Source organism: Talpa occidentalis, unplaced genomic scaffold (assembly GCF_014898055.3).
Source record: "Talpa occidentalis isolate TD23 unplaced genomic scaffold, MPIMG_talOcc4v2.1 talOcc4.13, whole genome shotgun sequence".
Taxonomy (NCBI): domain Eukaryota; kingdom Metazoa; phylum Chordata; class Mammalia; order Eulipotyphla; family Talpidae; genus Talpa; species Talpa occidentalis.
This window is the reverse complement of record NW_023601322.1, coordinates 32,005,905-32,029,585: the sequence shown is the minus strand read 5'-3', so window position 1 is coordinate 32,029,585 and position 23,681 is coordinate 32,005,905. Positions and strand designations below refer to the sequence as shown.

General features: G+C 37.6%; 1 protein-coding gene across 2 annotated transcripts in view; it reads right to left on the bottom strand.

The window, feature by feature from the left end:
- GAREM1 (GRB2 associated regulator of MAPK1 subtype 1) overlaps positions 1–23,681 on the bottom strand; it is a 183,041-nt gene that overhangs the window by 116,563 nt on the left and 42,797 nt on the right. The gene's annotated exons all lie outside the window — the stretch shown is intronic.

Sequence of the window (23,681 nt, the reverse complement as noted above, 5' to 3'; positions counted from 1 at the left end):
AAAAAGTGGGGGTTCAAGCCTAGGTCAGACTAAATCCAAAGCTTCTGCTCTTAATCACAACAATACAACTAGCAAAACCAAATAATAAACATTTCTCTGATGAAATATTACTTGAAATTAAATACCGATATCTCCTTTTAAATTCAATGTTCTGCCAGTTCTCTCCGGCCTCCTACCAAACCTACCAATCAATTAAAAATAATGAAGTTTTATAACATACAAATGAAATGTTTTTCATTTTAATATTTTCTGAAGTACCTTTTTAGCATTTGAACCGGTGACAAACTATTTCTAAAAAGAAATCCATTTCCTGAAACTTTAAAGATGGCTTTTTAAAATGTTGAAATAATCTAACCATTAATCCTGATTTAATAACTTTAAATACTCATTAAAAAAATACCTGAGCAGGTTAATTCCTTTATACAGAAAACAATTAGCCTTCCTTATTTTTGATGTGTATTATCTTACAATATATAAAAGGGGATAGTGATTGAACTATGTTTTGAAATGGCATTTACAGATCCCTCAAAAATTTTTAAGTGTGTTTCAGTATTTTTTCAATAAAAAAGTAGAGGAGGCTGTAATGATCAACTTGGTTTTACAATCATAAACCATACAATTTGTCTTCAAACAATAAAGCATGAATCTTTAAAAAGACTTAATGCAACAATAAATTTATATCTTTGTTGCAGGAGATACTGAAATTGGGGGGTGGTGCAAGGAACAGGATGTAAGAAAAAGAAACAGGCCTGAGGTGTAGGTCCTCTAGCAGGGTAAAGGTCCAATTAACCAGGGAGGATTTTTCAAACCAGATTCCCAGGCCCTTCACTTTGGAAGGACCGAGTTCATAAAAACATATCTCAGTGAGGCCGCTGGTACTCATGAACCCTTTACATGCCTCAAGCATGTTAAGGCAGGAAAGAAAAATCTAGACCCACTATCTCATACTCCTCCAAACTCTCTCCCAGGAAGCAGAGGGTAGTTAAGAAAAGGGCACTTGCACAGCAGGCGGGCATTAAGAGCAAGGGCGTTAGAATCCAGTGGATTTAGTCTATAAAAGCTCTGCTCCTGCCATGTGTGGTCCTGGGCTGGAAGCTTCTTTTTTTTACCCAAGGGATGGAGCCACAACACTTCTGCTTGACAGAGTAGTTGTGAAGCCATGGTAATACCAAGGGAAAATGTGTAGTGCCAATGTCTACACAGCCAGGGAAGATGTCTGGCATATCATATTAGGAATGATTAAGAAATTTAAGCTATTAATTCTATTGTAAGCTTAACCTTGTAAAAACACAGTTTAGGTCATATTATCCTTTTACAGGTGAGGAAATGACCTACAGAGCAGTCAAGAAGCTTGCCCAGAGTTGGGTAGCCATGGACTTTGGGATTTCTCTCTACAGCATCCCCTTGCTATTTCAGCACCACACTGGTCTTTGCTTTCAAAATTATCAACAGTAATCCAAAAAACAGGGAGAACTTGACTTTGTATTACAAGTTTCACTCGTTTACTCGATGAATGACAAGCATTGTTCCCAACATCTGGAAAAGACATCAGTGAACAAAACAAAGATTCCTGGCCTGGAATGCTTACTATTCAACAGGAGGAAGATAGTCACACATTAACAAGAAATGAATGATTAAATTATGAATTAGAAAGTAAAAGGTCAACGGGGAGCAAAAGTGCAATTAAGTCCTTGCTTAAGGTCAAGATATAAAGTCCAAGATCTTAAGATTACAGGCGCTTGGAAACTGTTTTAACTTTAAAAAGAAATATGAGATACCAAGTTACCATAGGCTAATTTATATAAACAAGAGTTAAATTCCTTCAGCATATTTTTGGTCATAAAAGCGTCACCAAACTTCTAAATAAACACCCAAAACACTTCTAATATGAACCGATCCTTTGTATTCATTCATTCATTCATTCATTTTCCCACCTGCTTATCATAGTAGTGGGTAACAGAGGCTATAGCCTATCACAGCACCTCAGGGTTCAGGAGGGACCCAGTCCTGGCCAGGATGGCCTTCCATTGCAGGGTGCACTTACACACACACCCACACTCACACTGACTGGCACAACTGAAACACGCCAAAGACTCTAACATGTACAGGTTTGTGATGTTTGAGCAAACATCAGTACCTGGAGGAAAGCCAAGCAAGTGACTTCAATCATGAATTGATTCTTTTCCTTGACAAGGTTATAACAAAAAGATGCTGAATGAAATGATGTTATTTGAGGACCTGCTGTAAAGGGTAAGATCACTGAGCAGAAATACAGAGCAGTACACAAATGTGTCATGTTCCGATATTCCTTATTCATTTATGCAACATTACTCCCTATTTAGACTGCTTTTTAAATGACTTTTATTGAGCTATAGTTGATAGACTGTACAGATTGAATGTGTAAAATTGAAGGTCAACAAACACTTAGCATTTTTATGTACAAAACATTGGGGGAGTGGGCAAAAAAAAAAATGACAAAGACAACTTGGTTCCTGCATCCAAAAGTTGACAATCTCACTGGTGAGATGTGTACATACATCATTTAATGTAAGACATGTGTGTCTATGCAAGAGGAATAAGAAATCTTGAGTGGAGAAGGAGACTTTAGCAAAAAAGATCAAGAAAATGTTAACAGGAACATATAGCATTTCAGCTGGTCCTTCCTTGATGGATGACTTGGGTTCAGATAGAAGGCGACAATGGGGAGCCGCTGAAGGGTTTTGGATAAGAGAATGGCCAAAGCCTGCTTTAGGAAAACTAATCTGGCAGTACTATAAAAGAGGGATTGGAGAGCAGAGAAACCTGAGCCATGGGGTAAATGCAGAAAACTCAAGAGGGAAAACACACAGGCAAGAAGAAAAACGTTTTCTGCACTAAATTGTTATATCATAAAAACTGTTTTAATTTTATTCCACAGTGGGTTCTAAAAAGGCAGCCAAGAAACAACTGCAGTCAAGTTAATCAAAATAAAATTTAATGTTAAATCCAACTGCTAGCTGATGTAGTAAACACTCTATATCAAGAGGATTTAGAATGATTTTCAAAGCCATAAAGTAGAAGAAACCCATGCTTATTTTTGAGCTTATGCCTTATTTATTTTTTTTAAACAACTAAACCAAGTGCCTGCTTTAGGCATAATAGGTTCCACAAAAATTGTCTAGAAATAAAACAATATAATCACTTCAAATATCCTAGGGTAAACCACTAACAGAGACACTACATTAAATGAATTCCTAACAATTTCTGTGATATAATTGTTCTGTTGCTCAACTACTCTGTATAGTCTATTAAAACTTACATATTTAGTTCAAAATACAGTAACAAGAATTTAAAAGAACTGTGAACTAAATCCCAAAATAAGGAAATGTTATCCTGACATTTCCCTATATGTAGCATGCCTCCAGGATATGCTTTATTTGGCTGGTTTTACCTTAACCCCTTCAACATTAAGTTTTACACACCTGTTAAGATCATTTTTAATGCTAGGATAACTAGACTCTATAAATCCTTCCAAGTAAATTTCCTCTAAAAAAAAAAAAAGCACTTTAACATTTAAAAGAAATACAACCTGGACATCACAGATTCTACTCCTTTGGTTGCTGGGCGAATATCATCTCCTGATTCACCTTTCTCTCTCTCATTACCTTCAGTTTTTTCCCCCTTTACATTAGCTGTAGCTATAGACATTTCTTAAGAGTTCATGTTACACGATATTCACCTTTTCTCACTCCTTTAAATCTTTCATACGTCTCAAGGTCTCAATTAATTACAGATAAATCCTAAATCCATTCTACCATTTTTTTACTTCTATTCTGAACTCCTTATTTGGATTTTATCTTCTACACATTTTCACCTGATGTAGAATGGATGAGCCATTTATTCAAGTATCACACATTCATACAACACACACTCATAAGGACCAGCTATGTTCTAGGACCTGACCATACAGTAATGAAGCAAGTGTATGGTCTCGGGGAGCTGAGCTCCTGGATAGATTTTCGATCTCGTTTTTTACTCTTCCAATTTGTTTAAATATTGCTGCAAATTTAGTATTTAAGAATACAGCACTGCTCGTCTTATTCTTCTGCTGACTTCTGCCTTCAGGAATTCCCATGCATACAGAAGGAGGTCTGTTTCCTTGACCCCCTCAAGGTCCCCAAGATTTGTTTCAAAAGCCAGCTAACCTTACATCCCCCACTTGAGACATCAGAGCCCAAAGAACCCATTCTCTATCTCACGGCACACTGGCCACACTCACACACCCGCCAAACTCACATACCCAAGCCCTCTCTTTCTTTCTTCCTTTAACCTGAGCCTTTCTCTCGTAACCTCTATTCACTCACTATTCATCCTATTCATTCTTGAAAGGCCAGTTCCAGTGCCACCTTCACAAATGTTTTCATAGTAGGTATTTTAATAATTTTCACTTAATTTGCTTTGTTTATGTTCTAATCTGAATCTATAAATTTCTTTCAGAGCTCTGGGCACAAGGAACTTAGAATGACTTTTTAAAATTTATATGTATTCAAATGCCATTATAAAAAATAACAACACTGTTGTTATTTTATTTGGTTTTTTTCCTTTTAGAATTGGTCTACACATTCATCAAGTTTGAGAAATTTGGTTATACAGATTAAGAAACAAAGATATTCAACTACTGTTAGATGAGCTCCTCTCTAAATCATATTGGCTTAACAGTAGTATACTCACTTCTCATGGTTTTGCTTTGCTTTTTTGAATTTTCTAATATAATATTTTCATTTATTTTGAATTATTACCCCCATGGAATCTTATTTTTTTATGCTGCTTATAACTTTAAGCTGTGAGCAAACTATAGAACATTACAATTAAATATATCTGAATTAGTATATAACTACAGTGCCTTTATATATAAGTCACATATGTGTCTGAATCAGTTTAAGTAGCTATATAACATCTGTTCTAGTAGAATCTAAAACCCAACATAAAAAAAAATATGTGCCATTCTCACTGGTGTGAGATGGTATCTCATTGTAGTTTTGATTTGCATTTCCCTGATTGCAAGTGATGTTGAACATTTTTTCATATGCCTGTTGGTCATTTGTATTTCCTCTTCGGAGAAATTTCTTTTTAGCTCTTCTGCCCATTTTTTGACAAATGTTGGCGAGGATGTGAAGAAAAAAGGAACTCTCCTGCACTGCTGGTGGGAGAGCAAACTGGTCCAACCACTATGGAAAGTGGAGATCCCTCAACCTACAAAAGATAGAGCTCCCATATGATCCAGCAATTCCACTCCTAGGTATTTACCCAAAGGACACAGAAACATCAATTCCAAAGAGCACCTGCACCCCTATGTTTATAGCAGCACTATTTACAATAGCTAAGCTTTGGAAACAACCCAAATGCCCAAAAATAGATGACTGGATCAAGAAGATGTGGTACGTATACACCATTACTCAGCATTCAAAAAAGATAAACACATGCAATTTGCAGCAACATGGATGGCGCTGGAAGGGATCATGCCCAGCGAAATAAGCCAGAAAGAAAAAGAAAAATACCGGATGGTCTCACTCATAGCAGGAATCTAGAAAACTTAAATAAGGGACCAGGAAAAAGAATAACTATAAGAAAGAAAAAATCAAAATCAACAAACAACTATGAACCAGAGACACTCTATGGGGGGTGGGGTGGGGAAAGGTGGGATTGGGGTTAAAATAAGGGGGTTGCAATTGTATGGGGAATATAAAAATAAAATTAAAAAAAAAACAAGATATTGTTTTCTTATTTTTTAAGCATGATATGAAGTATGAGTGTACTCAGATGGTAGATGAATTTTCTGTAAGGTTGGGCTAAATCCAGAAAACAAAACTGACACATACTAATGTGGGCTGGTTTGGGTTTTGACATTCTCATGTCTCACAGAGAAATGTGTAATTTTATACAATTCTCTTAGGTTGCATTGTGATTTTGGCAGATAATATATGAGAATGATTTTGATTTCTACATATGTGCCTTTGTGCATGGTATTGCACAACAGAGTAATAGTTCAGTTAACAGCGTGGGGCTGTATCTCCACAGCAGGCTTGCACTTGCAGTACTTTCAACTCCAACTTTCCATTTGCATAGCAAAAATATCACCTTCTTTTATTGATGTACTTTTCTTTTCAAGTTGTGCTTTTATCCCCAATTAGCTAGGCTTTTTCTTAGCACACTGATAGAGCCTGTCTGTAGAGGTTCCTCACAGTAGACTGACTAATAAGGTCCCACTGAAATAACCTGATTTGTTAATATTTGTGTAACAAAAATCAGTTTACTGAATGTGGCACTATTTTTATCTGTTATGGATAGAAACTGTCCCATAGCTAAATCAGCCAACAATGGATAAATTAATATATGTATGACATCTATGTTGTTACTTACTACAACTCTAACTTCACAGTTATGCACTGTTTTATTTTACCCATGTTAAAAGGAAAGCTGGTGAAGTAATAACATCGTACCTACTTCCTCTTTGTAAATAAATAGTGTTGCCTAATTTTAATTATGTGTTTACTTGACATTACAATCTTTCCATACAGACAGGAAATTTATAGCTAGTTAAATACTCAACCAATACATTTCTCTTAAACTTTTTTAACTATCACCAATGACCTGGGCTGATTAGCAGACCCTCTCGTCCATCTATCCTTGTGGCTAAATAGTGCCAAGCCACTGAGTTCTGGCCAATGGTGTATGAGCAGAAATGACATTTCCCATTTCCTGTCCTGGCCTTACCCACGAAAACCGCCCACTGGCCATCCTCTACACTCTTTCCTTAGCCAAGGGCTAAATGTCAAATCCCAGGAAGATCCTGGAACAAGCTAAAGAGAACACAGCGGCCAGCAGTCTGGGTTCCTAAATTAATACAGAGCTGAACAAGCCACTTGCCCCTACCCTGACCACACTTTGTGCTGTTATGTGAAAAAATACTCTTCCAGTATGATATTATGCCAGTGAAGTATTAATTTTCCTTTTGTTTGAGTAGCTAAGACTACCTTAACTAAAAAAGTCTAGATGTCGGGAGTGGGGTACGCAGACAGAGGAAGGATTAGGGTCAAAATAAGGGGGGGTGCAATTATATGGGGAATATAACCAAAATGAAAATGCATACATTGTGCAAAAATGAAAAATGTTGTAAGAATTATATAAAATAAAATATTAAAAAAAAGTCTAGATGTATACCCTTCAACACCAACTGAGTCTCCTGATTATAAAGATCACAAAGACTTTGTTATAGAGGTTATTCTTTCTAATAAGTATTCTTCATAAATACAAACTTGACTGAATTTTCAAAGATAGCTAAGATTAAAATTTTCTTCCCTCATTCTTTGTTACTTACCATCCCATAAACTGGGAATAGCATCCTCAGGTATTTTTAGTGTACGAGGTTCTAGTTATTTGTCTCTCAAACAAGGAAGAAATATTTACTGGGAGACTAGAACGTGGCACGAGGATACTTTCTCTTTGTCCCAAAGGACTAAGGACAATCCAAATAACATGGTGAGTAAAGAAAGGGCATTGGGGCAGGGGGTGGTGAAGGAGAAGAGATGTCAGAGCAAATTGCTTTAAGACAGTGAAAGAATAATCATGAAGACATGAAATTAAATTAAAATATCGTCTGCAATAAAAAATAACAGTAAGATGTTCCAAAAAATGAATTATTATCAGGGCCAGAAAATCCAGAAAGAAATAATTAGCAACTAACATAATTAAAAAAGGAAAAAAATTTAAAGCAATCAGAAAGAATGTTGCTACAAGGAATTACTACAGCACTGGCAATAATTTTGAAATCAATGAAAACTGGAAAAGAAAGCTCTAGGAATAAGAAATTGCACTGAGCCTAATGGCTGAGGTATTACAAGGAAGTAGGAATGAAGAGAAAGGATTAGACAAAGTTATCTGAAAACACTTGATGATAAGAACTTCTCAAAAAGACAAAGCTTCTGGCACAGGCTCCATGGAAAAATGTGTGTTCCAAATCTGGGCAAGCACAATGAATGAGTTTAGTATTGTAGAAGTCGCCTTCAACAGTCCCCATTCCACGTGTCAGACAATATAAGGAGCTTCCAACCATGGACATGCCCTTGCATTTCCACATGCATCTGCTTCAATGGGACAGTCCATTTCTAGGTGCTGTCATATTGTAAACAAGCCCTATCTTATGGTACAGAGAAAGAGCTCTGAAAAAAAAAAATCAACCATAGACAATTACAACTTAAGTTGGGCTATTGTCATTTCTAATAACTTCTAAGAATGAGAACCCACCCACTGTCTCAAATCCTACCCTCAACCCTTTCCATTTCAAGAGCTGATCATTCCCCAGGTGTGAGGGAAGGAACCTGCAGCCCCAAGGAAAACAGGGTTCTGGGGTTCCCCTGCTGGTGCAGTGGGTTGAGCGCAGCGCTGTGAAGCTGTCCACAGCCTCTGCAGCACTGGTTTGATCCCGGTTGGCCTAGGAACAACCCACATGGCGAACAAACCTCTCCTATCTCGCCAGCTGCTCCCCTCAGCAGTGTATTTCGTCAGTCTGCCTGTTCTGTTCCCTGCTCTGTCTCTGGTGGATCCTCTCACCCTCCTGCACATCTGGCCAGTACCCTGGCTCTTGTATAAATAAATAAATCTTTAAAAAAAAAAAAAAAAAAGGAAAACAAGGTTCTGATCTTGGGCTGCAAGTTCACTGGAATCATTTTGTAAAAACTTCAATGGTGGGGGTGAGGGGTGGGGGTGGGGAGGGGAGGCTGGACTATTCTTTCTTCGCTGAATTGTCTTGTCCCTTGGGGAAAAACAACCATAAGTATAAAGGGATATTTCCCATATCCCAGTACTATTTCCATTGTTCTATATGTCTATGCTAATGCCAGTACCACAGTGTCTTTATAGGAATTTTATAATAAGTTTTGAAATTGAGACATGTGAGTCTTCCAATTTTATTCTCCTTTTCAAGATTGTTGTTGTTTTTCCCGCCCCCGGGGTCCCTTGTATTTCTATATGAATTTTAGAATCAGCTTGTCAATTTTTGCAAAAAAAGAAGTGTGTGGTGAATGAGGACAAGCTGGGGTTTTTGAAAGTGTGTTCAATCTGTAGATCATTTTGGGGAAGTCTGTCACCTTAATACTAACTCCTCTGATCTATGATCATGCGAGGGGGATTCTTTTCCATTTATTTAGATCTTTAATTATTTCAGTGATATTTTCTAGTTTCCAGTGTGCAAGTTTACACTTCTTTTAGTAAATTTATTTCTAAGTATTTTATTTTGGATGATATAATGATATAAACAAAATTATCTTCATTTCATTTTTGAAGAGTTCATTGCTAATATTGAAAAATACAACTGATTTTTGCATATTGATCTTATATCCGGAATTCTCATTCCATTTCTTAGTTCTACTAGTTTAGTTTTCCTTCCTTCCTGCCTGCCTGCCTGCCTGTCTGCCTGCCTGCCTGCCTGCCTTTTCTTTGAGTTTCCTTAGAATTCTCCATATACAAACTCATGTCATTTGGGAATAGAGATAGTTTTATTTTTCCTTGCCAATCTGGATGCCATAGCTTTTCTTCTTCTTGCCTAATACTCCTGGTTAGAGTCTCTAGTACAGTACTGAACATAAGTAGCAACCAAGATGTATCTTTGGAAGGACGTGCCACTCCTTCTTTCCCCCTTGATTCCTCCTGATAAAGTGTGCAGGTTAAGTATAGAGGTTAACTAATTACTCAGGAGTTAAGCATGTACAGACATTGAAAAATTTTCTGTGATCCTGTCCATTCCTTTCCCTCTCCCCATCCCCACCCGCCCCCAGTCAAAAGAGTAAAGCCATCTTCATAGGTCCCATTTCTGGACTCAGGAATCTATTGTCAACAGGTAAAAAAAGTCATTTCACATCCACAGTTGACCAAAGACTCAGATAAAGACTTAACAATAGTACTACCCAGCCTTTGCAGCTCTGCAGTGTATTCTTTAGGAAGTAAAGAATTAAATATTGTGCTGCCTTTCTACAGTATCAGCATATCTGTAGGTTAGGGTAACTTAGAAGTAAGCTTACTAAAAAAATTTACATTCTTAAAGTCAATGACTTACTTCCTACCTACATAAAGTTAAATTCAAACTTGTGTTTATTGACACAGCTCTCACAAAAGTAAAATCATGGGGTTGCTTCCCAGGTTCCAAAACTCACTTTGTTTATCTAATAAACTCTTGGCTTAACTACCAGTGAGACTTTATTTCCAGCTAACAGCCAGAATTCAACCCATGACATAGCAACAACTGAGAAGAAACCTGGGTCTCCAGGATTTTGGGAAATATATCAATCTGGACTTTTTCTTTGGGTCTCTGTAATTTACAGCCAAATCCAAGTCTAAACTAATACAGGAGTATGAAATAAAAGTAAGAATTGCCCCACCTAGGTTATTCAATAAAAATATGAATAGAGTAAGCATTAAGACAGCAAAGAACACTTACTTTTTGTTAATTTTAAAATTATTTTTACTTCAAAATAATTCCACAGATTTTATAGGAAACAGTAGTCATCAATATTATGTTTCTGATATAATGATGCATCTGAACTGGTTTGTGAAGGTAAAAGCTGTACTACTTTTAATAATTCAAATTTACTTCACAAAGACCAGCCTATTACTCTAAAATCACTAATAATATTTTGTTTTACATTTAATTGAATTCTTTACTTGTACCTAACTACAAGTAAGAGTTATATGTTAACTCACACTTTGAATGGTTAAATTTGTAAGTATTATATAAGCTTTGGTTCTAAGTTATTTGTTAAACTAAGTCAGGAAACATGGGTCTAAATGAGATGGAAAAGTAATCTTAAGGTAAACAGAAAAATAGTGTTTTTATATTAATCACCAAAATAATCGTGATACATATAGAATAAATAACTTTCCTGGGATTTACCAAAAACAGGAAAATTTATCCATCTACCTCAGCAATATCACATGATGAGCACCAGAGAATGTGAAAAAGTCATTTCATAGCCTGCAAGGTGTGTGTCCATTTGACCCTCACCAAGAACAAAGGCCCAATAATTAACCCCCTTTTTCCTCTTATATCTCTATGTCCATGAACATAGAAATTCTAGTGTAACCTGCAATTATAAACTCCTTGTTATCTGAAAATGTTTAGGAATATAAAAGCAAGCAACTTAATTATTTGGAGCAGAATCTGGAATAATTATGCAAACCTAATCAGGAAGGTCTTTTTCCTTTGGAGCCCCAGAAAATATTCTATCTAAATATCTGCCACCATCACAGGTTATTTCTAAAAGTTATTTCCAGTTCTTTTATTGACTAAAGTATCAAACGTTTAGAAAGATAAAAGCTAAGGAAGAATTTAAATTCCTGCAACAACCATCCTGTGAGTGCACAGGCATGAAACTAGCAGAAACGCACCACTCTCCAACTAGATCATCAGCTCTTCAGGCCCGACATCATCTGTCTTTGAGCCCTGTCTGCATTCCATGTGAGACTAGATGGCCCGGAGTGTATGTATAATAAATGCCTTCTGAATAAACAATCTTGAGTAGAAATTGGTGAGCATTCACATCAAATACGTTTAAGTATAAATTAAGCACTCAACAATTAAGCCCCTCCAAAAAAGCAGGGTATTCAGAAAAGACAATTATGTCAAGCCTCCTTTCCATTGATCACTTCCTACCCTAAACAAACACCCACAAATCCACATTGTTTAAGATTCCTTTTTTTAGATGAATATTTAAAGGCCCACAGACTATAATCTTGGATTCTAAGCAAGTGAGAGTTGTTGTGTTTTTACACTTTATGGTTAACTGTGAAATTCCAACAAGGAGAAGGAAATAGAGATTAATACAGACAAAGCATTAAGTGGTCATGAAGCCAAAGAAACTCGTGGTGAAATCTAAGCAAAAAGGAATGTATGAGACAAAAGAGAAAGATGTTTTAAAAGGAGACTGAGATTAGGGATATATTATTACCTCTTTTTAAATGACCCGTGAACAAAGGACTCCTTTCTCAATAGTAGATTTACCAGGAATAATAGATTCTTGCTATATGAAACAGAAGTACCTACTTAAGTCAAATCTGACATTTTATGCTCTGAAATACTGAACTGTACCTACTATTTAAAAGATAAGAATTCTCTTCCGGGTGATTTTTAGAAAAACAGGTGAGCAACTGTAGTATAGGTATTTCTACAAAGATTCAGAATATAAGCAATCTCTTAGTATTGAGCCTTGCACATAACATGGAATCACATTTCTGGCAAGTGAGAGAGGGGCATGGGATTTAATACAGGAAAATTATTGTTTGGTATACTTTTGAAAAGCTACTAATGTTTCCAGTATCAACACACACACACACACACACACACACACACACACACACACACACACGATTTTCATATTCTCTGCAGGGTTAAAAAAATGTAAAAACCAAATAACACCTGAAAAGTTTTTATTTTTCCAGGTGGGTTGCCCTAAGTGTGTAATCTGAGACCTGGACTACTTATGATGTGAGGGAAGGCAAGATATCATTGTAAGAATTCTCAAATGTATTATGAGCCCTTTAAAAAAATCTATTTTAATGAACCAAAATTATGCTAGCAATTATGGATAAAGGTCACTATTTGCAAAGTTTAAATTGCATTAAATTTAAGTAACATTTTAAAAGTTTGCACAGACCATAACAATATAGCTCAGCCTGACTCAGTAAATATGGAGCTCGCCCCTCCAAAGACTCATCAAGTGAGTCACCTTGTGAACGTAAACCAATGATTCATGGAACCTAAGTTTTCCCAAATAAATAGATAGATAGTTGGAGTCTAGTTAAGCATATACAAATATATTAGTCTCTTCTTTTTTCAGAGAAGGGACAATCTAATTAGTTTACCGGAATAATGTGGATACAGTGAAAAACAAATAAGGACAACTTCCCACTTCATTCCATTTCCTTTCCAAAGTCTAAGAAATAAATCATTTCACATATTAGCCAACAGATTAGTGTCCAGAAGATTATTCTATTAACTTAATAGTGAAAGAATATTTTCTTCCATTTCGCTATTTTCCCTTAAATTTAAGAGAAATACTAGATAGAAGGTCTAGATAAAGCCAAGGAGACTGAAATAAAACAACATATACTAGAACTAACAACAATCACACACATATAATAAAACTAACAACCTGCACTGTTTCCCCCCAAGTGACACAGTTTCTTCTTGGCATGCGTACAGACCGCACTGGTGACACCTCGCTGTCCATGACAGGTCCACTGCTCCCTGTTGCTGTGTACTGTAAACACCCGGCAGCCCATCCCACACATCTCTTCCTGTTCTAGGTCTCAACCCCACCTCTGCTATGGTACAGTCACATGCTGCTCTTCTGCCTGTGTTCTACATGTGAAATGGGAAAAACAGATCACTTCTATGGATAATGTGAGAAATATCCTCTATTGCACGATTGTAACAATGCCAAGAATCACGTCAGCAAAGGGAAAAGTAACAGAAAACTTGATTCTCAAATCGTCTTAAGCATGTTGATACTTTAACTATAGAGATATGGAAAGGTAAGGCTTTTGGCTCCCCCTGCGCACCACCCCCCACCCCCACAGGCTGGAACGCATACGACGACACATCACAAGATCATAGAAGCAATTACAACTGGGTTCAGGGTTTTAAGAGAAAAGGGGGAAAGAAATAGGATTCACCTTAATTCAGTGCAATAGTGGCTACAAAGACAACAGATGGGAAAAGTGTAAGCTTGAGAGAAGCTATCACTGCCACTCTGAAGATTAATGATCAGCATTGCTATAACAGGAGCAAGAGACATTGTGCTGTGTACTGCTGTTGGCTGGCTGGGCTCAGCTGGAGTTTGGGGGCCTCTGCTAAATTCATTCTTGTTGGTAGAATGCAGCCGCAGTTGTAAGACTCAAGTCATCGCTGGCTATTGACCAGAGACAACGCTAGACTCCTAAAGGCCACTCTCAGGTCCTCCTCCCAGGGCTTCCTCCCTGTTTGAGTGATGGAGACCTGTCTGATGTTGAATTCCTCTCATGCTTTGAATACCTCTGACCTCCTCTTATGTGACTGGCCTAAAGAACTCTCCATTTCAAATTGCTTACCTGATTGGATTGGGCTCACCAATGCTAAAGTCAACTGATCAGGGACTTTAATTACATCCACACAATCCTCTTTGCCATGTAACATAATCTGCTATAAAACCCAGGAATAGAAATCAAGGGGGCCATCTTAGAATCCTTACTGCTACAGATGGTAATACAGGATGGAAACCAAGTTATTCCATATAGAGCAGATACAGAACTTAAGCCAAGAGTATTATAGGTAAACTTTGTGTTTGTATAGTAACTTCCCAAGACACTTTACAGGTAAAAGCAATCGAGAATCAGTTTGTACTTTGAAATATTAGGATATAAAAACAATTGTTTTTTCGTTCAAGGTGAGTGGAAGAGCCAAATAAGAGTGTAACTTTTGTTTTTATTTGTAGTATCTCAAGTAAGCCAAAAGAACACAGTTCATTTAGACTCTAGAGACAAAAAGACTCTTAACAATCAGATCAATTTAATCGATGAATGAATGCAGCTAAAACTTATCAGTCTATAAGAATAAAGTTTTAAATAACTTTCAGCAATTTCTCTTGGTTTCTTTAAAGTTAACTAAGCAAAATTCCCACATCTTTAAAAAGTTTCAAAGTTATTGCTCTACGTATGTTGCTTAGGCCTCAAGACTTCTTTGCTATGTCTCTTTGACAGCAGTTTTCAACTCTAGGTTGGAGAAGCTGAAAAGAAAATGCTGGCGCTGACATGGGGGTGTGTGCACTTGCATTCACGTGAACTCCTATGCATCTCTGTGTCTGGGGTCTGTGAGGCAGTCTCTCTAAGGTCTCTGCTCCTCTGCACTTGCTTTGAATAGGATAGGCTACACCCTTTCTTCATCTGGTAAAACCTCTCTTGGTGAGGTCTTGGCTGTGGCATCCCCTCTATTTTCCAGCCTACAGATGGAGCAGATTCCTTCTCTTGCTCACTTGGCAGGCTGTACACATCTCTCCCAGGGTCCTCGTAATTGTAGTGACCTTTCATATTTGTGTGTCTGCCTTCCGCTCTAGACTGGGAGAGCGAGGCTTTAGCTGCCCAAATATTTGATACTGATGCTCAATTTACATGTGCTGAATGAATTCCCGTGCAATTGGCATTCTGCTGTCAGTTTCCATTCTTCAAATTCAGAATGAGAATCTCACCATGTGACAGTCCTTGGTATAAGAAAGGTTTTCTCAGAATCACCACCAAGTGATTTTATTACCACACAGGATTTTAGAACAAGAAGGAAAAGCTAAGAACCCAAAGGCCAATTGCCTTCACTTTATAATTGAGGAAATGTATAAAAGGTCCCTAACCAGTTAGTGAGAGCAGAAGACTAGAACCCAACTTCCTGCTTCCTGGTCTTAAACAACTTTATCCCATTATGCCAAAAGAAAAGGAAAACTAAATCATCTATACCATAAATGAGATACTCAGGTTTCATGGAAGTACCTATGCAGTCCACAAAAATTTTATATCTTAGTGTAACCTCAAAGCAAATCCAGTGCAGGTGAACACCAGGAGGCATAGAAAGACAGACAGCTGGTTCTGAAGTCTGAGTTCTGAGTGTGAATCCAAACTCCACAAGGCTGTATGATCCCAGTTAAGTCATAATAATCTCAGAGGCAATTTTCTACTTGAAATATGAAGGATAACGAACTATAGAAATGATCCCTGAAATGTGAAGGACAGTACCTCTTTCCTAAACTGTTATGAGGATTAAAATGAGGTTGAGGGCCTCCCCTGGTGGCTCAGGCAGTTGAGTGCCACACTGTGAAGCTGTCCGCAGCCTCTGCAGCACTGGTTCGATCCCAGCCGGCCAGCGAGGGTCCCACATGGCGCGGCAGACCTCTCCTGTCACACCTGCTACTCCCCTCAGCAATGCATTTTGTCAGCCTGCCTGTTCTGTTCCCCACTCTGTCTCTGGTGAATCCTCTCACTCTCCCACGCATCTTGCTTCTACCCCGGTTCTTGTATAAAACAAATAAATCTTTTTTTAAATAAATAAATAAATAAATAAAATAACATGAGGTTGATGTGGGCCTTCTGTGAATCACAAATGCTACAAAACTACCATAACAAAATATAAAGTTAGATACTAGTTTGTACAATACTTTTTGTGGGGTTTTTTGCACAGTAAGTTAGTCACGAGTTACTTGTTCTGTTTCTCTCCCTCTGTTTCTCTCTGACTCTGTCACTTGCTCTGCTCATTAGAATATACTAAATCCTGAAGAAGGAAAGTAGATGTCATTTGAATATACAAAAATTCAGGTTCCCCTTAGGTTCTATTGCCCATAACAAAATATACACAAACAATAAATCTGAAGAAGAAGAAATAAAAAAAAACCATCCCTTTTATTATCGAAACAAAAAAAATCAAATATTTGGGAATAAATCTAACAAAAGAGGTAAAGGACCTATACAAAGAAAACTATAAAACACTGTTAAAAGAAATAGAAGAAGACACAAAGAAATGGAAAGACATTCCCTGCTCATGGATTGGAAGAATAAACATTATTAAAATGGCCATCCTATCAAAAGCAATCTACAGATTCAATGCTATTCCAATCAAAATTTCAATGTCATTCTTCAAAGAAATAGAACAATTATTGATGAAATTCATATGGAATCACCAAAAACTCTGAATAGCCAAAGCTCTACTGAAAAAAAAAAAGAAGGAAATGGAGGCATCACACTCCCAGACTTCAAACTCTACTACAAAGCCATAATCATCAAAACTGCATGGTATTGGAACAAGAACAGACATACAGACCAATGGAATCGAATAGAAAATCCAGAAATAAACCCACAGATTTATGGTCAACTAATCTTTGACAAAGGAGCAAAGACTATGCATTGGAGCAAAGAAAGTTTGTTCAATAAATGGTGCTGGGAAAACTGGGTCGCTACATGCAAAAGAATGAAGCTTGACCACTGCCTCACACCATACACAAAAATCAACTCAAAATGGATTAAAGAACTAGACATAAGACCTGAAACCATAAAATACATAGAAGGAAATATAGGCGAAACACTACGTGATATTCACATCAAAGACATCTTTACTGACACATCACCCAAAGCAGTGATAGTGAAGGCAAAGATAAACAGCTGGGACTACATCAAATTAAAGAGCTTCTGCACAGCAAAAGAGACAATAACAAAAACAAAGAGAAACCCCACCAACTGGGAGAACATTTTTGCACACAACACTAATGATAAAGGACTGATCACAAAAATCTGCAAAGAGCTGATGAGACTCAACAACAACAAAGAAAATAATCCAGTCAAAAAATGGGCAGAAGAGCTAAAAAGAAACTTCTCTGAAGAGGAAATGCAAATGGCCAACAGGCATATGAAAAAATGTTCAACATCACTTGTAATTAGGGAAATGCAAATCAAAAATATAAATTCTCTTTAAAACAAAGATCACGGGCCTCCCCTGGTGGCGCAGCGGTTGAGCACTGGGCTGCATGCGAGTCTGCCTGCAGCCTCTGCAGCGCAGGTTCAGTCCCTGGCCGCCAGGCGAGAGTCGCACAAGGCGCGACAGACCTCCCCTGCCACGCCCACTGCTCCCCTCAGCAGTGTACTTCGGTCCTTCTGCCTGTTCTGCTCCCCACTCTGGCTCAGGTGAATTCTCTCGCCCTCCCGCACTTCTGACTGTACCCGGTGCTTGTATAAATAAATAAATAAATAAATCTTAAAAAAAAAAGATCACAAGTATATTATCAGCCTACAACAATATATAATGCAATTTGCTGCATATACCCACATATTCAGCAAACTACAGGTCCACACTAGCTCAATGTCAGAGAAGAACACAATCTTCAAGATGCAAGGGACATTAGGGGCATCTAATCCTATTTTTCCTTTAAAGCAAACTTAAGTGAGAAGCCCAACCAGGAAAAAAGAAATCACAAGTTAAATTACATTATTTTACACTTCAAGCCACCATTGTTTCCTAGGTTGTACTAGACTATGGATTAAAGATGTCTATTAGGAATAGAGCTACATTTGAATGTCCCATGGAAGTACTTTCAAATGCTAAAACTTATGATAAAACCTGAGCTACCTAGTTTGTGGCACTAAAATATAAATAAAAGTGTAAGAAATTTTTGATAGTTATTTTTCCCTTTGGTCATGAAACCAACTAACCTTTATTATATTATTAGTACACCCAGATATATAAACTAAGATAAGATACTACGATAAGTCAAAAAAAGGGAAATAATTACGAATGTGTCCCAAATCTGTGTTGCATGAATTTGATTGACATAAATCAATTTACTTGGGCCTCATATAGTTCAAACCAACGATGCATTCTGAGACTATCTGGATTCTGAAAGAACATTCATTATACGGAGAAACAGTACATATTTGGTACCAGATAAAATAATTTTCTTTCAAAATATTCATTCGTATTGAATAAACTTTTTAAAATAACGGTTTAAGTATATGGATGTATATTGCTATCAACTTACACAGAAATAGAACTTGTAAACATCAGATGTTTTACCCACTTTCCTTTGTGAAACATCCTTATAACATTCTCTTAATTCAGCATGTTGTCAAATAGTACTTATTAAGCACTATTCTCAGTAAATGAAACAGAACAGTCCCTTGTTCTATGTTGTAATTTGGCACAGACAACATCCACACAGGCCAGCCTTCCAAAGGGTATATCAGAACTGTTCTAAAGAAAGATCACAACAGTAAGCCCAAGAAAAAGGCACTTAAAATTCTGTACCAGTCCCAATTTAGTGTTTGTGATTGAGTAAAGTATCAACAGTACCATCACTGGGCCCCTCCCCGCCACTATTTTTACCCCTATGGGTTGGCATACACTAATTAGTTAGCACTCACTTATATATTCCACCATGAATGTGCTTAGGATTTGCTATATATTTAGCTTTTCTAACACTTTAACTCAGAAGTTGCTACTTTTTAATTTTTTTAAAAAGAAACTTTTTCATATATAATGATTTTATTTGGAGATTTTTCCTATTAACAACTTCCCTAGGGTAAGGAAAAAATTTTCCTAGGAAAAAAGTTTCTATTTTTAAATATAATTCACTACTGTTTGGGGTAAACACAGATTCCAGGTATACTGATAAACACTGAGGGGAGAAAGCTACGTCAGTAGTCTGCTCACTGATCAGGTGTAAGAAAGTATTAGGAGCTGCAAGAATTCATTTTGTGCTCTGTACTACCTTATATAATCTGGAGCAGAGAAAGAAGGAAGTTGGAGAAGCAGAAGAGAGACGAAAATGCATGTAAAATACAAGACTAGAAATACTAGAAATACTAGAGAGTGTAAGATAAAGTGCTACTTTGGCAGCCAATACCTTTGAGTCCCAGAAGTTTGGTGAAGAAACGTGGCTGACTTGGTGAGAACACAGCACAGCAGTCAAAGGCCCAGCACTGTCTCTTCCAGTCAAACCTATATAGTCTGTCTAGGCATCATGGTTTGCTCTCTTTTGCAAGAAGTACTTCTTTTTATCTAACCTCACTTCTCTTGAACCATTTCCCTTCCTTCCAGCTTTTAGTAATAAAGCAAGCCAAGGCTCAGCATTCTTCTCCTGACAACCCTTCTCCTATCTGAAGACAGTTATTAAGTGGCCTCTTGAGTTTCTCTTCAAACTAAGGATTCACATCCTCTTTACCTCACGGGCCTTGTTTTTTATAGTCTTTTTTTTTTTTTTTTCTTTCTATTGCCCTTCTTTGGATCCTTTCCAATTTCTTTAATTCTAGAGTCCAAAAAAGGAAATACAATGTTCTACTAAAGGACTGGCCAACAATGGGCAAAGCAGATTATTTTATTAATCCTAAAAACTGTATCCTTTGATAATAAAATGTGAATCACAAGAGCTAAGGTGAAATATACGTATGAGAACAATCTGGCTCCAACCTAGACTTCACTTAATTTGTAAATAGGTTTCTTTCAGTTTCTATCTTCTACTTCATGTCAGTCTGAGTCTTCAAATGTATCACTATTTTCTTTTTTCTATAGAAATTCCTGTTCTAACATCACTTAGAGCTGTCACAATTTAATACTCAATTTAATTTTACCTTAATTGACAGTGAGCTTGACATTTATTTCATGAATTTACATCTCTCAAGTTTGTATAACCCTCATTGCTCCAACTTCCCATGAAGCTTCTGGGAGCTCCAAGTTTGGAAAGTCACATGTAATCACTGCAAAGAAACAAAGTAGGTATCAAATGAAACTAGGATAGGAGCTTTTCAGTGGTGAAGTTGTGTTTTGAAAGAAATACATTCTCTAGTAAAAATTAATATTAGCTATCATTTAGGGAACAGCAATTGTTTTCCAGGAACTATATTAAGTATTGCTTTTAGTGGTTAGTAGTTCTATGAGTTTTTCCCTCAAGTTTATAGCTCAGAAAAACTGAATCTGAAAGAAATGAAATAATTAGCCCATAGTCATTCTCTTAGTAAATAAAGGAGCTGGAGAAAGAAGCATGGGTGCCTGCCCCCTGCAGTTGAATGTGGAAATGGAGAGTTCAGTTCTCAGTTGGGGACAATGCTGGGATGTGAGGGGGCAGCAGTCCGCATGTGACACTCCTACCATGAGGCATGAGAGGAACAGCTGATAGAGCAACACGTTTGCTACCAAAAACTGCGCATGAAACTCCCTATTCCAAAGGACAGCATTATTATATTGTCTTGTCGCAAAAATTAAAATCAGGCACATGGAGATAAGTGACACTCTGTCTTTAAATTAAGCACTTAACCTTAGAGAGGAAAAACTGGCATTCAACTCACTTAAACAACCGAAATGACTCACAAATATTTCCGATTTTCCTTCCAACCATAAAAAATGTGACCTTTCAAAAATACCACATCATTTACTGATATACTGAAGCTATATTTTCTAAATTTGAAAGTTAAATTTCTTAGGTCACAAAAAGTTCCAACACACAACATCATGAGGAAAGGAAAGGAAAGGGTCCAGTGCAATTTAAGTAGACTGCAGGAAAGAATATGACTATATATGGAGGAAAAGTGTATCATGAAGAGTTCTAAAAATGGTGACATATTATGTAAGAGGAAAGAGAAGTCATCCTTTTTGAAAAACATAGTGCCATGAGAAATGCGGGGATCTTTGAAATATATAGCAGCCACCTGGGGGAAAATTATTAGAACAGTCAGATAGCTAGTGAATGAAAATGGTTAGACAACCTATTAAAGTTTGATAAATTGTATAACCTTCCTAAAGGTCACACACTGTTAGAGGCTTTAATTATAATAAGCTGGCAAATTTACAGATGGCACTTTAATAGACAACTTCTGGGGAACTGTGTCTAACCCTTTGCCATTAAATGTCACTCTCTCCCCACAGAAGAAGAACCCCAGAAACAACATTCAGGCAATAAGCCCAACTTCTGGGAAACAGTGGATTATTTCAAGGTGGACATGTGATCCAAGATGAGCCAATCTGACCATCTTTCATATTTTCTATTTCTTTTTATTTATTTATATATTTATGCATATAAGAACTGGGGTACAGGCCAGAGGTATGGGGATTGAGAAGATTGACCAGACACAGAGTGGGGAACAGAACAGGTGGATTGACTGCCATACACAGCTAAGGGGAGCAGTGGGTGAGACAGAAGAGGTCTGCTGCAAGGAATCTAGAAAACTTAAATAAGGGACCAGGAAAAAGAATAACTATAAGAAAGAAAATATCAAAATCAACAAACAACTATGAATCAGAGACACTCTATGGGGATTGGGGGGTGGGGAAAGGAGGGCGTGGGGTCAAAATAAGGGGGTTGTAATTGTAAGGGGAACATAAAAATAAAATTTAAATTAAAAAAAAAAAGAAGAGGTCTGCTGCACAATGTGGGTCACCTCCCTGGTTGGGGATCAAACTCAAGCTGCAGTGGTTGAGGATAGCTTCATAGTGCTGTGCTTAAACCCCTTGTGCCAACAGGGAAGCCCCCATATTTTCAATTTTTTAAAAAAGATTAATTTATTTATGCATACAAGAGCTGGGGTACAGGCCAGAGATGTGGGAGGGTGAGAGGATTCATCAGTGACAGAGTGGGGAACAGAACAGTCAGATTGACTGAAATACACTGTTGAGGGGAGTAGCGGGCGAGATAGGAGAGGTCTGCTGAGCCATATGGGTTGCTCCCTGGCGGGCGGGGGATTGAACTCATGCTGCAGTGGCTGCGGATTGCTTCATAGTGAAGTGCTTAACCCCTTGCACCACCAGGGAGGCCCCAATATTTTCAATTTCTTGTTTAAGTCCTTGCCTGTGTTCTTGTCCTTGAATTCCAAGACACACTTGTCTTCTTTTTTGATTAACAGTTTGTTTTTGCCATTTGCAAAGCACTAGCCAAAGTTTATATTTTCAAAAAGGAATTATAGGATGAATTGTATTTGTGTACTGTCACTTCCCACCAAAAGATAACCTTTTAAAAATGAAGACTGCAGGTCCTCCCCTGGTGGCGCAGTGGTTGAGCGCTGGGTTGCGAGGCTGCCCGCAGCCTCTACAGTGCCAGTTCGATCCCCAGTCACCGTCGAGGGTCCCACAAAAAAAAAAAAAAAATGAAGACTGCAATGACCATTTCCTTTTATTAGTGGAAAGAAAAAAGGACAAGGTCAATTTTTAAGATTTCTAGCTTTCTGCTCATATTGCCATTTGCTACCACCAGTAAAGAATAAAGGGAAATGTCCCATTTCAAACTTGCATTCACTGCTGGGTTTCTGTATACCAATAACACTCAAGTTAATTAAAACTATGTATCATTCTATCCCAGCTATTAGAAATTTATCCCTCCTAGGTCTCCCCAGTGGCATTCTAAAACATTTCAGTAACTTTCATGTCAATGATATACCACTTAGCATTATTTCTTTCATGAGAATCAAATCTGAAAAGTTCAAAAACAACTTTAGCATTCTGGATAATAATATCAACCTCCTGATCACTGTCACAGCACCCACTGTCACAGTACCCATGAACCAAGCTTAAGAAACCTTTCCTCCTAACCAAACAAATCCTTTCTTCAAAAGTAAGTACAGTCACCTCAAAAGGAGAAACTGCCTGTCATTCTGAATTCTGATGCTGATTTTGGACCTCACAACTCAGTACTGTGAAGTTCTAAAGTGAATTCAAACTGTGAAGATAGGAGTTGAAAGAAGGCAGAGAGTCCTTCAGCTTGCCAGCTGTGTTTCGGCTTTGGTTCTTGATAACATGTTAATCTATGTTGATAAAAAAAAAAACCCTTTTCTTCTTTAAGAAAAAGCACTGATCAGCTAGAGGTGTTCTTTAAACAAATAGCCTTTCTAGTTCACCTCTTCCTGGTACAGGAATTGCTGATGACCTAAAAGATGCATGTAAAAGAAGCAAAAAACAGATATATACTTCGCTACTTTCTACACTACCAAGATTGACCAACCTGGGGCCTCCCCGGTGGCGCAGCGGTTGAGCGCTGGGTTGCGAGGCTGCCCGCAGCCTCTGCAGCGCCTGTTTGATCCCCAGCCGCCAGGCAAGGGTTCCACATGGCACGCAGACCTCTCCTGCCGCCTGCTGTTCCCCTCAGCAGTGTACTTCATCAGTCTGC